General features: G+C 37.2%; 1 protein-coding gene and 1 long non-coding RNA gene across 2 annotated transcripts in view; one reads left to right on the forward strand and one right to left on the reverse strand.

Moving 5' to 3' along the window:
• CHSY3 (chondroitin sulfate synthase 3) overlaps window positions 1–14825 on the forward strand; it is a 279927-nt gene that overhangs the window by 236576 nt on the left and 28526 nt on the right. The gene's annotated exons all lie outside the window — the stretch shown is intronic.
• LOC122217423 overlaps window positions 6141–14825 on the reverse strand; it is a 34662-nt gene continuing 25977 nt past the window's right edge. Inside the window, exons 2-3 of the long non-coding RNA XR_006201478.1 lie at window positions 6375–6457; window positions 6141–6304 (exon numbers count right to left, since the gene is read on the reverse strand). This is a non-coding gene — a long non-coding RNA (uncharacterized LOC122217423). The remainder of the gene's footprint in view (window positions 6305–6374; window positions 6458–14825) is intronic.

Raw genomic sequence — 14825 nt, forward strand, 5'->3', positions numbered from 1 at the left:
TCAGACTATTTCTTTCCTTCGATCATTGTCACAGCTGGTCTGAGTTCCACCAGGTGAAACAAAAAGGAAGCCCTCCTCTGGAGTTAGGTAAGTATGAGAATGGTTGTAATAGCAAGATATAATACTAAATCCACTAGGAAAAATAAGTAGAACATGAAGCCAAAAAGTCTGAAAAGACCCACTGAGGTACCAGAGTTCTAAAGATGGGTCAAATTAATATAAGCTGTTTGAAATCTAAATAGATGAATTCATATAGTATGTGCTGTTTTGTGTCTAGCTTCTGCCATTTAGCATTACACTTGAATCACCTATGCTGTTCTGTGGAGTTCTGGTTTGTTCATTCTCACCATACGTTCATTCTACTAGTTGATTGATATTTGTATCCAACTTGGGGCTATTGCTACTATGAGTAATACATACTATGAAAAGTTTTACACCTACCTTTTAGCGAACATATATACATGTTTTTTACATATCAAGGAGTAGAATTAATGGTCACAGAAGATACAGATTCTTAGCTGTATTAGATATTCCCAAATAATTTCACAGAGTGGTTAAACAAGTTTTATACTTCCACCAATAGCAGATTAAAATATTACTTTTATATTCAGGAGAACTCATGTCACAAAGTAAACATCAGAGGGGCACTTTCACATTGTCATCTTCTGTTTCGAAGTCATTCAATCTAAGGGTGTATAGACATTGAAGGGAGTGATTCGTAGGTTACCTTTGGGTCACTATCTTTAAAGAGTTCCAGATGTATTCATTCTTTAAAGATATTCTTCCAAGTTTTAAAATTATTCAGAAGTACTTCCATGTTTACTAATGGCAAACCTTTGAATGACTTTGATATGAATAACGGTACTTTATATGTATGTTCCAATAATGGAACACAGAAATATCTTTCTAAAACCTGTAAGGGTTTTCACATATTGTTATCTAATGACAGTACTGTTCACATGATACAATTGAGATCCTGAGCAGTTAAAAAGTAGAAACCTTTGTTTAGAGAAAATCTCTCTACATTAAATTTTGGCCTGAGATTCAGACGTTCAGGGTGCAAGCTCCTTCTTCCCACAGGTAGACATTGATCTGTGAACGAGTCTTCGAAGTAAATAAGAATTAACGATTGTATTTCCTGGGCTTTATTGATTCCAGGTGTTCAGTACCACTACTAATTTGCATGATCACTTTATCTTAATTTATATGTTAGTATTCTTTTGAAAAAAAATTAGAGATCAAGTCAGAGAAAGATTAAGTGTCTTACTTAATATTACTGGAAGGTGATATTCCATTCCTCAAGTTTCAGTTAAAATGTGTTTAACTTCTACAACATTGAGGATTTTGACTGCATGTAATGGCACCTCATTACAACAGGATGTTACATTAAATGGGGCCAATTTTGAGCATACAAAGAATAAGAACTGCATTTTGGATACAAAGTCTGGTATACCAAGGGTCATATCAATTCCAAGAACTGGACAGAGTTGCTGCTGTGCAGTTATTAGTAGAAACACCAGCCTCTATGTCTAAGTTTCTTTAGTGAAGTGGAATGTTACAGTAATTTTTTAAATGTAAATTATGATTGGAATTTTTGTGCAGTCACTAACGATGCTTACGAACTATTTGAAATAACTAGCTTTAGAAGTATATTATGATGGGGCGCCTGGGTGGCGCAGTCGGTTAAGCGCCCGACTTCAGCCAGGTCACGATCTCGCGGTCCATGAGTTCGAGCCCCGCGTCAGGCTCTGGGCTGATGGCGGAGCCTGGAGCCTGTTTCCGGTTCTGTGTCTCCCTCTCTCTCTGCCCCTCCCCCGTTCATGCTCTGTCTCTCTCTGTCCCAAAAATAAATAAAAAACGTTGAAAAAATTAAAAAAAAAAAGAAGTATATTATGAAATGATATGTGCCTTATGATCACAACTATGTATGATATGTAGAAAAAGACTGAAAACACGTATAAAAATATAGTGACTCGTGATCTTGAAAGCAAGAGTGTATTTTGACAACTTTTTTATACTTCCCAAATTTTGTACATAAGTATTCATTTTTTAAAAATTTTACTCAATTTGGGGTGCCTGGGTGGCTCAGTCAGTTAAGCATCTGACTTCGGCTCAGGTCATGATCTCACAGTTTGTGAGTTCAAGTCCCTCACAGGGCTCTGTGCTGACAGCTCAGAGCCCGGAGTCTGCTTCAGATTCTGTGTCTCCCTCTCTCTCTGCCCCTGTCCTGCGTGTGCTGTGTCTGTCCCTCAAAAGTAACTGAACAGTAAAAAAAAAAAAAAAAAAAAATGAAAAAAAAACAAAAAAAAACAAAAAAACCTTTTAAAATTTTACTCAATTTAAACTAAAAACAAAAAACAAAACAAGTAACAGTTCACCCATTTCTTCCACTCCCTACCCCATGCCTCTTAAAATCACCAATATGTTCTGTAGATCTATGGGCATGTTTTTTTGGTGTTTGTTTGTTTGTCACACAGTATTTGTCTTTCTTTCTCTGACTTATTCACTTAGCATAATGCCCTCAAGCTTCATCCATGTTGTCACAAATGGCAAGATTTCGTTTTTGTAATTGCTGAATAATATTCCATTGGATGGATATATATATATATATATATATATATATATATATATATATATATATATATATCACATCTTCTTTATCCATTTATTTGTCAGTGGACACTTAGGTTGTTTCTGTAAATAATGCTGCAATGAATATGTAGGTGCATATATCTTTTCAAGTTAGTATTTTTATTTTCTCTAGATAGATACCCAGAAGTGGAGTTGCTGGATTGTATGGTATTCTATTTTTAAGTTTTTGAAGAACCTTCATACTGTTTCCCAAAATGGCTGAACCAATTTACTTTCCCACCAACAGTGCACAAGGATTCCCTTTTCACCACATCCTTGCCAATCCTTGTTGTTTCTTATCTTTTTGATAACAGCCATTCTAACAGTTGTGAGATGATATCTCATTGTGTTTTTGATTTGCATTTCCCTGATGATTAATGAAGTTGAACATCTTTCCATGTACTAGTTGGCCATCTGCAGTATGTCTTCTTTGGAAAAATGTCTACTCAGATCTTCTTCCCATTTTTTAATCAGAGTGTTTTAATTTTTTGCTATTGAGTTGTCTGGGTGCTTTGTTATTTTGGATATTAGCCTCTTATGAGATATGTGATTTACAATTATTTCCTCCTAATCAGTAAGTTGCCTTTCTGTTTTATCATTTCCTTTGCTGTGTAGAAGCTTTTTAGTTTGATGCAGTCCCACTTGCTTATTTATGCTTTTGTTGCTTTTGCTTCTGATGTCAGATTAAGAAAATCATTGCCAAGACCTATGTCAGGGATCTTACTGTTTCTGTTTTCTTCTAGGAAGTTTATGGTTTCAAGTCTTACATTCAAATCTTTAATTCATTTTGAGTTAGCTTTTGTGTATGTTGTCACTGGTCCTGTTTCATTTTATGACACGTGGTTGTCCAATGTTCTTAATGTCATTTATTGAAAAGACTATTCTTTCCCCATTATATATTCTTGTCTCCTTTGTCATAAATTAATTATCTGTATATTTCTGGGCTTTCCATTCTGTTCCATTCATCTATGTGTCTGTTTCCATGCCAGTACCATACTGTTTTAATTAATGTAACTTTGTAGTTTAGTTTGAAGTCAGGGAGCATGATGCCTCCAGCTTAGTTCTTCTTTCTCCAGATTGCTTTGACTACTTGGGATCTTTTGAAATCCTATACAAGTTTTAGGACTATTTGTTGTAGTTTTGTGAAAAATACCATTGGAGTTTGATAGGTATTGCGTTGAATCTATATATTGCTTTGGGTAGTATGGACATTTTAACACTATGAATTCCTCCAATCTTTGGGAACAAAATATCTTTACATTTGTTTGTGTCTTCTTTAATTTATTAATGTCTTGCAGTTTTCTATATATAAGACTTTCACCTCCTTGTCTAAATTTATTCCAAGGTGTTTTATTCTTTTTGATGTAATTATAAATCAGATTGTTTTCTTAATTTCTCTTTATGATAGTTGGTTATTAATGTAAAGAAACAATAGATTTTGTGTATTGATTTTGGATCCTTCAACTTTATTAAATTTGGTTGCTAGTATTAACAGTTTGTTGATAGTGTCTTTGGCATTTTCTATAGATTATATCATGTCTTTTGCAAATAGTGGCAACTTTACTTTTTCCTTTCCAATTTAGATGACACTTATTTTATTGCCTAATTGCTCTGGCTAGAACTTCCAGTGCTATGTGAATAAAAGTTTGAGAGTGGGCATTATTGTCTCGCTCATGATCTTAAAGGAAAAGGTTTCAACCTTTCCCCGTTTAGTATGATGTTAGCTAGGGGCTTGTCATATATGCCCTTTATTATGCTGAGGGTATATTCCGTCTAAACCCACTTTGTTGAGATTTTTATCATAAAAGGATGTTGAATCATCTTGCATCCTGGAATAAATTCCACTTGATAATGATGAATGAATCTTTTAACATACTGTTGAATTTGGTTTGCTGATATTTTGTTGAGGATTTTTGCGTTTGTGTGTATCAGGGATACTGATCTGTAATTTTCTTCTTTGTGTGTGTGGCATCCTTTTTTGGATCTGGTATCAGAACAATGCTGGCCTCTAAATTGTGCTTGGAAGAGTTACTCACTCTTGTATTTTTAAGAAGAGTTGGAGGATTGGTATTAATTCCTTGAAGAGATAGTAGAACTCACCAGTGAAGCCTTCTAGTCTCAGACTTTTGTTTGTTGGGAGGTTTTTGATTACCATTCCAATCTCCTTGCTGGTAATTGGTCTTTTCAGATTTTCTGTTTTATAATGATTCAGTCTTGGTAGGTTGTATACTTATGGGAATACCCATTTTTTCTATGTTATCCAATTTATTGGAATATAATTTTTCATAGTAGTCTCCTGATCCTTTGTATTTGTGTGGTAGCAGTTACAACAACTCCTCTTTCATTTCTGATTTCATTTATTCGAGTTGTCTCTTTTTCTCTTGGTGAGCCTAGCTAAAGGTTTGTCAGCTTTGTTTATCTTTTCAAAGAATCTGCTCTTACTTTTCTTGATCTTTTCTATTATCTTTTTAGTCCCTATTTCACGTATTTCAGCTTTTGAGTTAGGCATTGATAGCTACACATTTCTCTCTTAGAACTACTTTTGTTGCATCCCATAAATTTTGGTATGTTCCATTTCCATTTTCATTTGTCTCATGGTATCTTTTTTATTTCTCTTTTAATTTCTTTTTTGACCCACTGGTTGTTCGGTAGCATGTTGCTTAATCTCTACATATGTGAACATTCCAGTTTTCATCATGTAATTAATTACTGATTTCATTCCATTATGGTTAGAAAATATACTTGATATGATGTTAATTTTCTTAAATGTGTTAAGACTAATTTTATGACCAAAACTAGATATATCTTGAAAAATGTCCCATGTACACTTGAAAACAAAATAAGATTCTGTTGCTTTAGATGGAGTGTTCTGTAAGTATCTGTTTAGTCTATCTGCTTTAACACATTGTTTAAGGCCGATGTTTCCTTATTAATATTCTGTCTGTATGATCTGTCCATTGATGTTAGTGATTTCTACTATTATAGTATTGCTATGTTTCCCTTTACATCTATTAATATTTGCTTTATATATTTAGGCACTCCTATGTTGGGCGCATAATACTTACAATGTTATATCCTCTTGTTAGATTGACCCCTTTATCATTATGTATTGCCCTTCTTTCTCTCTTATTACGGTTTTTGTTTTAAAGTCTATTTTACCTGATATAGGTATAGCTACTCCAACTTTCTTTTGGCTTTACTACTTACTACTTTAAGGTAAAAAAATACTAGAAATTATGATGTGCTAGAGAAACCACTGAAAATACTGCTGATAAGCAGAGAAGGGTGTAGTCAACTGGTATTGATTAATAACAGTAAATACTTGATGATATACTCTTAACAGAATTCTAATGATTACGTGATATTTAGAGCTAAGGCAGTCTCTGAAGGATTACTTTTAGCCATAGTGTTAAGAGCATGGTGACCTTTTATGCTAAGTGTGCTCACTTACACATAAATTAGGACCTCAGTCAGAATCATAAACTGCATTAGCACTTACGTTCTTGCTAATGAAAAGCACATTTGAAGTAGCACTGGATCTGCTCCAGTATTAATGCCATGGATTTTCCATCTCTTCTGAATCCCCAAGGAGGAATAAAACTTACAGCTATATTGGTTTCTCCTTCTGTGTTTTGTGTAACTTTGAGGCTCCATAAAAATATTTCCATGCACCCTAGAGAAATAATAAAAGATGTTTTAAAAGAAATCATGTGTTTGTGTGGGTCCCCCCCCACCACCATTACCTCTAGATCTAGTTGCAACACCACACCAAATTGGTTTCAGAGCTTGACGACTAATACAGAAATGTTTCACGAGCTCACAATGTCTGGAAAAAAGAAAAAGAAACTGTAGTCCACTGTCATTAAGATGCACACATTTTCCTGGGATTATGGGTGCCATATTCTAAGTGATATGTGGAATGTGGATGCTGATTCATCATCACCCACCAAGGATGTGCAACTCTTTCAGGCACAGTCTCAGTTTTGTAGGTAGTTAGAGAGGAAAACTCTAATTAACATTATAGTTTCAAGACTGCTGATGGCTGTGTAGGATGTCATCATTCTGAGCATGCTAATACACTGTTGATGAACAGTTGTGATGAGTCCTTTATCTGCCTGATGGTTTGTGTGAGACAGAGAACCAACCAAGTAAAGGTCATGAATTTCAGAAAGCAAGTGTTGACATGTTCAATTCATTCTTCTTGTATTTACTTAACCTATGGTTATGGAGTACCCCCTTTGTGCCAGGTGCTGATCTCATTGCTGGGGACATGGCTGTGAACAAAACAAGCAAAATCCATTCCATCACAGAGCTTGTACTGACTTGCATTATCACTGTGGATACATCTCAAAAGCTTTCCATTTCATGAAGACGTGGCTGGGCCAGACACTCAGTGTGTGTGATTAGCCCAGCATCTTTGAAAAAATAGTTTTGGAAACATTTGCATCATAATCACTTAGGACACCTTTAAGAAAAATGGGATCAGAGGCACCTGGGTCTCATTTGGCTAAGCATCTGACTTGATACGGGCTCAGGTCATGATCTCACAGTCGTGGGATTGAGCCTCATATTGGGCTCTGTGCTGAGCATGGAGACTGCTAGGGATTCTCTCTCTCCTTCTCTCTCTGCTCCCCTCCCCTCTCAGAATAAAGAAATAAACTCAAAAATATATTAAAACCAATGATCCAAGAAGATATATCTTATATTAAGTGTTCTTAATGTATGCACATACATGCAAATAATAATAATATGATAATAATAATAATAATAATAATGGTGAAGTGATGAGAGGAAATTCTAGGAGGTAATGGATGATATGTCTGTGGCCTTGATGGTGGTAATGATTTCATGGGTGTGTACTTATCCTCAAACTCACCAAATTGTGTATATTAAATGTATACATCTTTTTCCTGTCAATAATACCTCAATTAAGTGGCTCCAATTTATTTTAATTTAAAATTTTAGATTTAAATTAAAATTTTAATTTTAAAATTTAATTTAAAATTTCTGATGGCACAGAGCCTGCTTGGAATTCTTTCTCTCTCCTTCTGCCTCTGCCCCTCCCCTGCTTTCTCTCTCTTTCCCTCTCCCCCAAAATAAATAAATAAACTTAAAAAATGTTTTTAAATTAAAAAAATACATAAAAACCACTGGTGCAGGCATTTATTTCTAATATTTTTTATGCAGACATAAAGAGAGAAAAGTATTTGAGGCCAGAGTAATTTTCAAATTTGTGACCATAACCAAACCAAATTTTTGATTTGCCATGAAAGGTGTGGTCTTCCCATTATAACACTCTATATTTGGAAAGAAGCAGCTTCACACTGACTACATTAATGATTTCCAGAGCACATATTAAAAATTAAGTAAAATATGTTTAACAGCATGTTTTAATATTCTAATAAATTTCATCATTTTTCTTCTTCCTGTAATTTTTATAGATATTTTTGTGCTGAGTTTTTTTTTCTTTACTAAAGAGCAATTAAAATTTTTCCTATCAGTTCTATGATGGTGAGCAAGAGGGGAGAGTTATTTAAGTTCCTAATCAATGCACTTTTTCTAACATTGGAGGTAAATAAATAATTAAAAATCACAGATGGAATACTTACAATTAAAATTACAGATCTAGCAATAGACATAAAACTTTTCTTCAAAAGCAGCAAATAAAAGAATCACAGCTGTTGTTTAAAGCTGTTTGGGGAAGAAATATGAAGCCAGCTTGATTGATAATATTTAATGCCCTTTGAACATCTGTTAAAATCTCTTCTTTCATTTTTGATAATGCAGGGGAGGAAAAATAATTTCCCACCACCCTTCCAGGTTCTTGGCTAAGAACCTCCTATAATAAAAGACAGATTGACAGGAGAAAAGTAAACAGAAGTTTAATAACATATATACCTCCTGTATACATGGGAGAGACCCAGGAAAACTAACTCCCCACAATGGCCCAAGCCATCACCTTAAATACCATCTCCAGCTGGAGACAAAATAAGATGTTGGGGGTTGGGGGAAGACCAGTTACAGAAGTTATTAGAAAAGCACAATAAACAAAGGTAAAGTTGTTAGATCTGAGTCATTGCTTTCCCCATTAATGAGTTTCTAGTGATTTAGTCATCCTTTTTTTTTCTTGCTACAGAGGAGAGACATCCTTACAAATGGAGATTTCCCCTATAAATGTGAACATCCCTTACCAAAAAAAAGAATACATTCTACTTGGTTTTCAGTGCTTTTCCTGTGTCTGCTGTTTCTTAAAAATAATCAGCTCAAGACAGTCTGTACGCCAAAGAACCATATTTTGGGGCGACAAATTCTCCCCTTCAGTAATTTCTAACAACTGAAGGAATTATTATGAGCCTTTTGGTGTAGCGTGATAAGTTTATATTCAGTGAAATATTATACAATTCTTCTATGTGGATTTTCTCCATATCTCCAGTCAAATCAGATATATCCTACAAAAGCAACTACTCATAAAAGAAGGTTCCCTACTTTTTTTTGCCCCATCCTGGAGAATGATCATTTTTAAGAAGAAATCATATGGTATTATTCACCAGCTGCTTAAAGTTAAGCATATTTGTTGCCTGTGTATACTCTCCTCCTGGTCATTCTGAACTCTGCATTTCATCAAAATATCATTCTCTCTCTCAAGCCTTTAAGTGTTGCAAATTAATTTTTCTGATCTGGAACATTTTCTGCCATGTCTCTCTTCCCTTTTACTTTGCACCTTTTGTTCCCTAAAACCTCAGCTCATAATTCCCAATCTGGAAAGCCTTTCCTCATTGCTCTGGGAAATTAGCCTCTTTTTCATCCATAGCTGCCTGCACACAGGCTTCTATTTCAGCACACATCACATTGTGCTTCCTCACACTGTCTGCCCCTGGAAAAGTGACAGCTAGTTTTACTCATCATGGAACCTCCACCGTGAGGTTGCTGCCCAGCTTTTGGTGGGTCAGTATACCCTGGAGTTTAAAATAGAGGCTGCAGACTTCAGCCCACAGAGGTGTTCTGTTTGGTCCATTCATGTTTGGTTGGTCGGTTGGTGATTGATGGATTGATTGATTGCTTGTACCCAGTATTTAAAAGTTAGGTGATAGCACATGTCCTACAAATCTGGATTTCTGGCTATTTTTAAAAGTCAGAAGATATAGCAACATTAGGCCCAACAGATTGGAGCTGACTTTTCAAGTAGGACAAATACCTTTTCACTTAATCCCCTTCATCTATTTGCTCCTGACCCTAATCGAATTTGTGTCCCACCCCCACATTTAAATCCCAGATGCCCTAGAATGGAGTGCAAGACATCATATAGCTAATCCTAGAGTATCTGTGTATCTCAATGAACCCTCATATGCTCTTACTTTACCCCCTTCACAATGTCTCGGAGCTTCCTTAAATGCCATGTTTCTCTGTGTCTATCCAATCAGACTTATAAATGAACTCAAGGGGTTTGCCGTTTGCGGTGCATTCACTTGAACACAACCCAAGGAAGTGTTGAAAGCAAACAACTTTTGTTACTTATTACAAGTAAAGAGACGGGGAAATAGCTCTCGAAGCACTGTCTCTCCCTGGGGTTAGTGCAGGAATCTTTTATGTAGTGTGTTGGAGACGGGACAGGGAATGTGTACATATTAAGGGGAACTTACACATCTTCTGTTAAGCACTCCAGTTCAATTGCACATACCTAGCATGTCAACATACTAGAACATACATCATACATATGTTTTAAAAATGGCAGAAAACCCTACCCATAGGAGGAGATTTTTGTATTACAATGAGATAAAAGTAATTTCGGGACAACTCAGGGGGGTTTCTGCTAGGGTCCTCAGCTCCAGACCAGCTCAAAATGGCTCACATAAGAGGCTATCAGGCAAAACACCTAGCTGGGTATCTCTCTTGGCCAGAATCGCAGGTTCTGCAAAACAAAACCCATTTCTTCCTTGCTTTTGTTCCTTCTCCCTCTACTCTCCTACTGATAGCTCTCAGCCCTCCTAACTTCTTGCATCCTAGCTAGCAGCAATGTGATCATTCATACATTGATAACTCTTTGGGTTGAGAGTGTGTCTTTTTTATTTGTGAATGTTATATAGCACATAGATGTTCAATCAGTAGTAAAGCCATGTCTCATTGTATTGCGCTTCACAGCTACCACAATTTTTACAAACTGAAGGTTTGTAGCAAATCTACCAGCGTCAGTTATCCAACAGCATTTGTTCACTTTGTGCCTCTGTGTCAGTAAAGTATGTTTAAATTTGGTGTGTACATGTTTTCTTAGATGTATCACACACTTAACAGCCTACAGTACAGTGGAAACTTAACTTATATGCGCCGGAAAACCAAAAAGTTAATTTGACTTGCTTTACTGCAATAATTGCTCTATGGCAGTGGTCCAGAATTGCACCTGCCGTATCTCCCAGGTATGCCTAAAACGTGTTAATTAAGTAACTTTGACATGAAGTGTCTCTGTGGTATTACTGTATGACTCTCAGATTAAATTCTTTTCCATTCAATATTATATTGTAGCATTATAAGTTATTGTTCTGAAGGTGAGATGAGACAATAGGAGTACTCAGGGACCTAGAGATCTTCCTGAGGACACAGGGAAATGGATAGAACTGACTAACCCTCTGCTACTAAAACTCTTAACTTGCCTGCACATTACTTGGGGATCTTGTTAAACTGTAGTTCCTTATTCAGATGGTCCAGCGTGGGACCTGAGAATGTGCATTTATAACAAGTTCCAAGGTGATACCCATGCTGACACCTTGGACAGGAATTCCTATATATTTGACTCTTTAATAGAGAATTTCAGGGGCACCTGGGTGGCTCAGTCGGTCAAGCATCCAACTTCGGCTCAGGTCATGATCTCATGGTTCACGAGTTTGAGTCCTGCATTGGGCTTTCTGCTGTCAACACAGAGCCTGCTTTGGATCCTCCGTCCCACCCCACCCCCCTCTCAAAAATAAATAAATATTAAAAAAAGAAAGAATTTAAAAAAGTTTTAGAAATAGAGAATTTCATGTTGGTTAAGTGGTAGACCGCCTCTCTAGGACACATTGCAATCTGAAGAAAGGGCGGTGGGAGGTGTTTACAGGAGTTTACTTAACTTTGGCCTTAATTATTCAGTGTGCCAAGAAAACTGAATACTGGACTCTGCATTACAAGTTTGTAATGGGCCAACAGATTCCCTGTGCATAGTAAACATGCTACCTTTATGTATTTAGGATTCCCTTATTCTGAAAAAATGTTCACATAAAGGAAGACCCTTTGATTTCAGTTCAAGGGCAAGCCATCTGGCTCCCTCCTTGTGGAGTAATCAGGCTAATAGTGCCAGTGGCTTCATTGGAGAAAGCATAGAATGGCACTTTAAAATCTGTTCAGGGGCCTATTTTTAGACTCTGGCAGTACAGGAAGGAGTGTTTATTTCATGTTGAATGCAACCTTCTACTTCAAACTAAAAATGTTTCTTTTCCTCTACTGAGTTGCTATCAAGTCTCCCAAGAAACACTGCCAGCTTTGCATATCCCTATCCTCTAAGATGATTAACTGTTTAAAATTGAAAAGCCCTAAAAATGCAAATCCTGCCACAGGCCCCTGATGGGGTAAAAAGACAACTCAAATAAAACGTTTCCAGATGGTTTAGGCATTATGTTCTTTATATTCTCCAAGCAAGGGAGGAATCCTAAACTGGACGAGTTAGTAAAAAGTCATTTTGAGGAATATTTCGCAGCTCTTTTTTTTCCCAGAAGCCCGTGAAGGCCGCTGCATAGTTGCTGGGTATCATACATTAGTGACACTCTGCTGAGCAGCTGTTCATCCCTGGTAGGAGCTGCCTTAGCAGAAGGCTGGGATGGCTCATGTAGTCTCCTGGTTTTGAACGTTTATGCTCCTGATCTATTTTGCAATCTCAAAATGTTGTCTTAACCTGACAGTTTCGAATGTGAGAGCAAGCTGTGTCTGTTAATCCAAATCAATGGCTCTATTGCTTAAGAAGAGTGCAGTTTTACCTTTATTACTAATATTGCGTTTTTATAGCAAAGAATCCTGAGCTGTCAGGTCTCTAACCATATACTACCTGAAATCACCCCCCCTACACCACCCCCCAGCAAAGTAGTTGCTTCTCTTTCTGACATTCCCTTAAAAGATAGCCCCTACCTTTTGAAAAGAGAGACATTCATATTACCGCTTATTTGTAACTTTCAGCCACAAAATCTATAAAAATTATGTTGCTTCAAAATACAGTAGGAGCCTGACCAAGTGTGTATTTTGAGCAGGTGTAAGGTTGTTTATTTGGTTTCCTACTTTGAGCCAGTGGAGGCCATTTCAGCATCTAGGACATGTTAATCCCGAGGTACACTTGTCTACTGTTGAATACACATATTTAGCATTTAAATAGCAATTTGCATTTTCAAAGTGTTTTCTGAACGTTAATTAGCATTTCTTCCCAGGATGCCTGTGAGATAGGTCACTGTCATTATCTCCATTTTACAGATCAGAAACATGGGATGGCAGAAGAGTGAAATAGAGTGGATTCATTGAACCAGCCTGTGAGTTCAAACGTGTGGCACTCTCTTGAGCATTGGTGCCCCTCCACCCAGTGTTCAGAGGGTGCTTACTATTAGTAAATGCAAAGATAGTTTTGCTTAAGCAGCAAAAGAACGAATTGGTAGAGAGTTTAGTTGACTAATTTTTCAGTGTTTATTTATTTATTTTGAGACAGAGAGAAAGAGAGAGAGAGTGGGGGAAAGGAGTAGAAGGAGAGACATAGAGAATCCCAAGCAGACTCGCACAGTTAGAACAGAACCTGACTCGGGGCTCAATCCCCCCAACCACAAGATCATGACCTGAACCCAAATCAAGAGTCAGAGGCTCAATGGACTAAGCCACTAAGGCGCACCTAGTTGATTATTACACGAACTAGCTCTCCTGTGTGTAAGCCAGCTGTGTCACATGGAGACCTGCTGACTGAAACCATAGAATAGGCTTGTTGGCATCATCTCTGTGACATCATGGAAATTGTTTTTAGTTATAAGGAAATACTTTTTATTTAGCATCCACTCTGCATGCAAATGATCTTAGAATCTACAAAGGTCATTGCTGTGACACCTATGAGGTGGTATTACCAATCCTGGTTGATGGATTTAAGGAATTAAGGTTTATAGGTTAAATTCCTTGTCCCTGTCACTTAACTGACTCAAGATAAGGCTTAAGTCCAAACACAAGTTCATGAAGGGTTTACTTGTGGTCCCAAAATGTGCAAGTGATGAGGTTAAGTGTCAGTCTGGAGGGAGACTTTTCCTGGCAAACTACCCAGCATTGACTTCTCTTTCTCTTGTTCTTATCAGTGGCTCAGGCAAAGGCACAGAAAGCAAGCACGTCGTGTTTAACAACCCTGTGTAGATTGGGGCGTCTGGGTTGCTCAGTTGGTTAAGTGTCCAATCCTTCATTTTGGCTCAGGTCATGATCGTGATCACACTTCATGGGATCGAGCCCCATGTTGGGCTCTTTCCTGATGACACAGAGCCTGCTTGAGATTCTCTCCCACCCACCCCCCGTCCCTGCCCCACTCACTCGTGCTCTCTCAAAAAAATAAACTTTTAAAAAAAGAACCCTGTGTAGATTAATAGCATAAATGTTAGGAGAATAAGAATACACTAAATTTTCTTTTTTAAAAAAATTTTTAAATGTTTATTTATATTTGAGAGAGAGAGACAGAGAGTGTGTGAGCAGGGGAGGGGCAGAGAGAGACAGAGACAGAATCTGAAACAGGCTTCAGGCTCTGAGCTGTCAGGACGTAGCCCGACATGGGGCTCAAACCCACAAACTGTGAGGTCATGACCTGTGCCGAAGTCAGACGCTCAACCGACTGAGCCACCCAGGCACCTTAAGAATACACTAAATTTTCAAAAATCCAAGACAGTGAGGCAAATCAAATGTTATGCTAATCAGGCCACACTGAAGAGCTGGTGAGTGTAAGAGTACAAAAGACCAGCAAAAACATGTTTAGAATAAGTAATTAGTGTGCCAATAGGAGCTATTTAGGTTGAATAGCAGCAGATCCAACTGATCATAGCCCTCTTTTACCTGAAAATGTGTTGTGTGGAAGAAGGAATAGGATCTAGGTTTGGCTTATTAAATCACAGAATTCAGGGGTGCCTGTGTGGCTCAGTCGGTTAAGCATTCGACTTTGGCTCATGTCA

Source organism: Panthera leo, chromosome A1 (assembly GCF_018350215.1).
Source record: "Panthera leo isolate Ple1 chromosome A1, P.leo_Ple1_pat1.1, whole genome shotgun sequence".
Lineage (NCBI taxonomy): Eukaryota > Metazoa > Chordata > Mammalia > Carnivora > Felidae > Panthera > Panthera leo.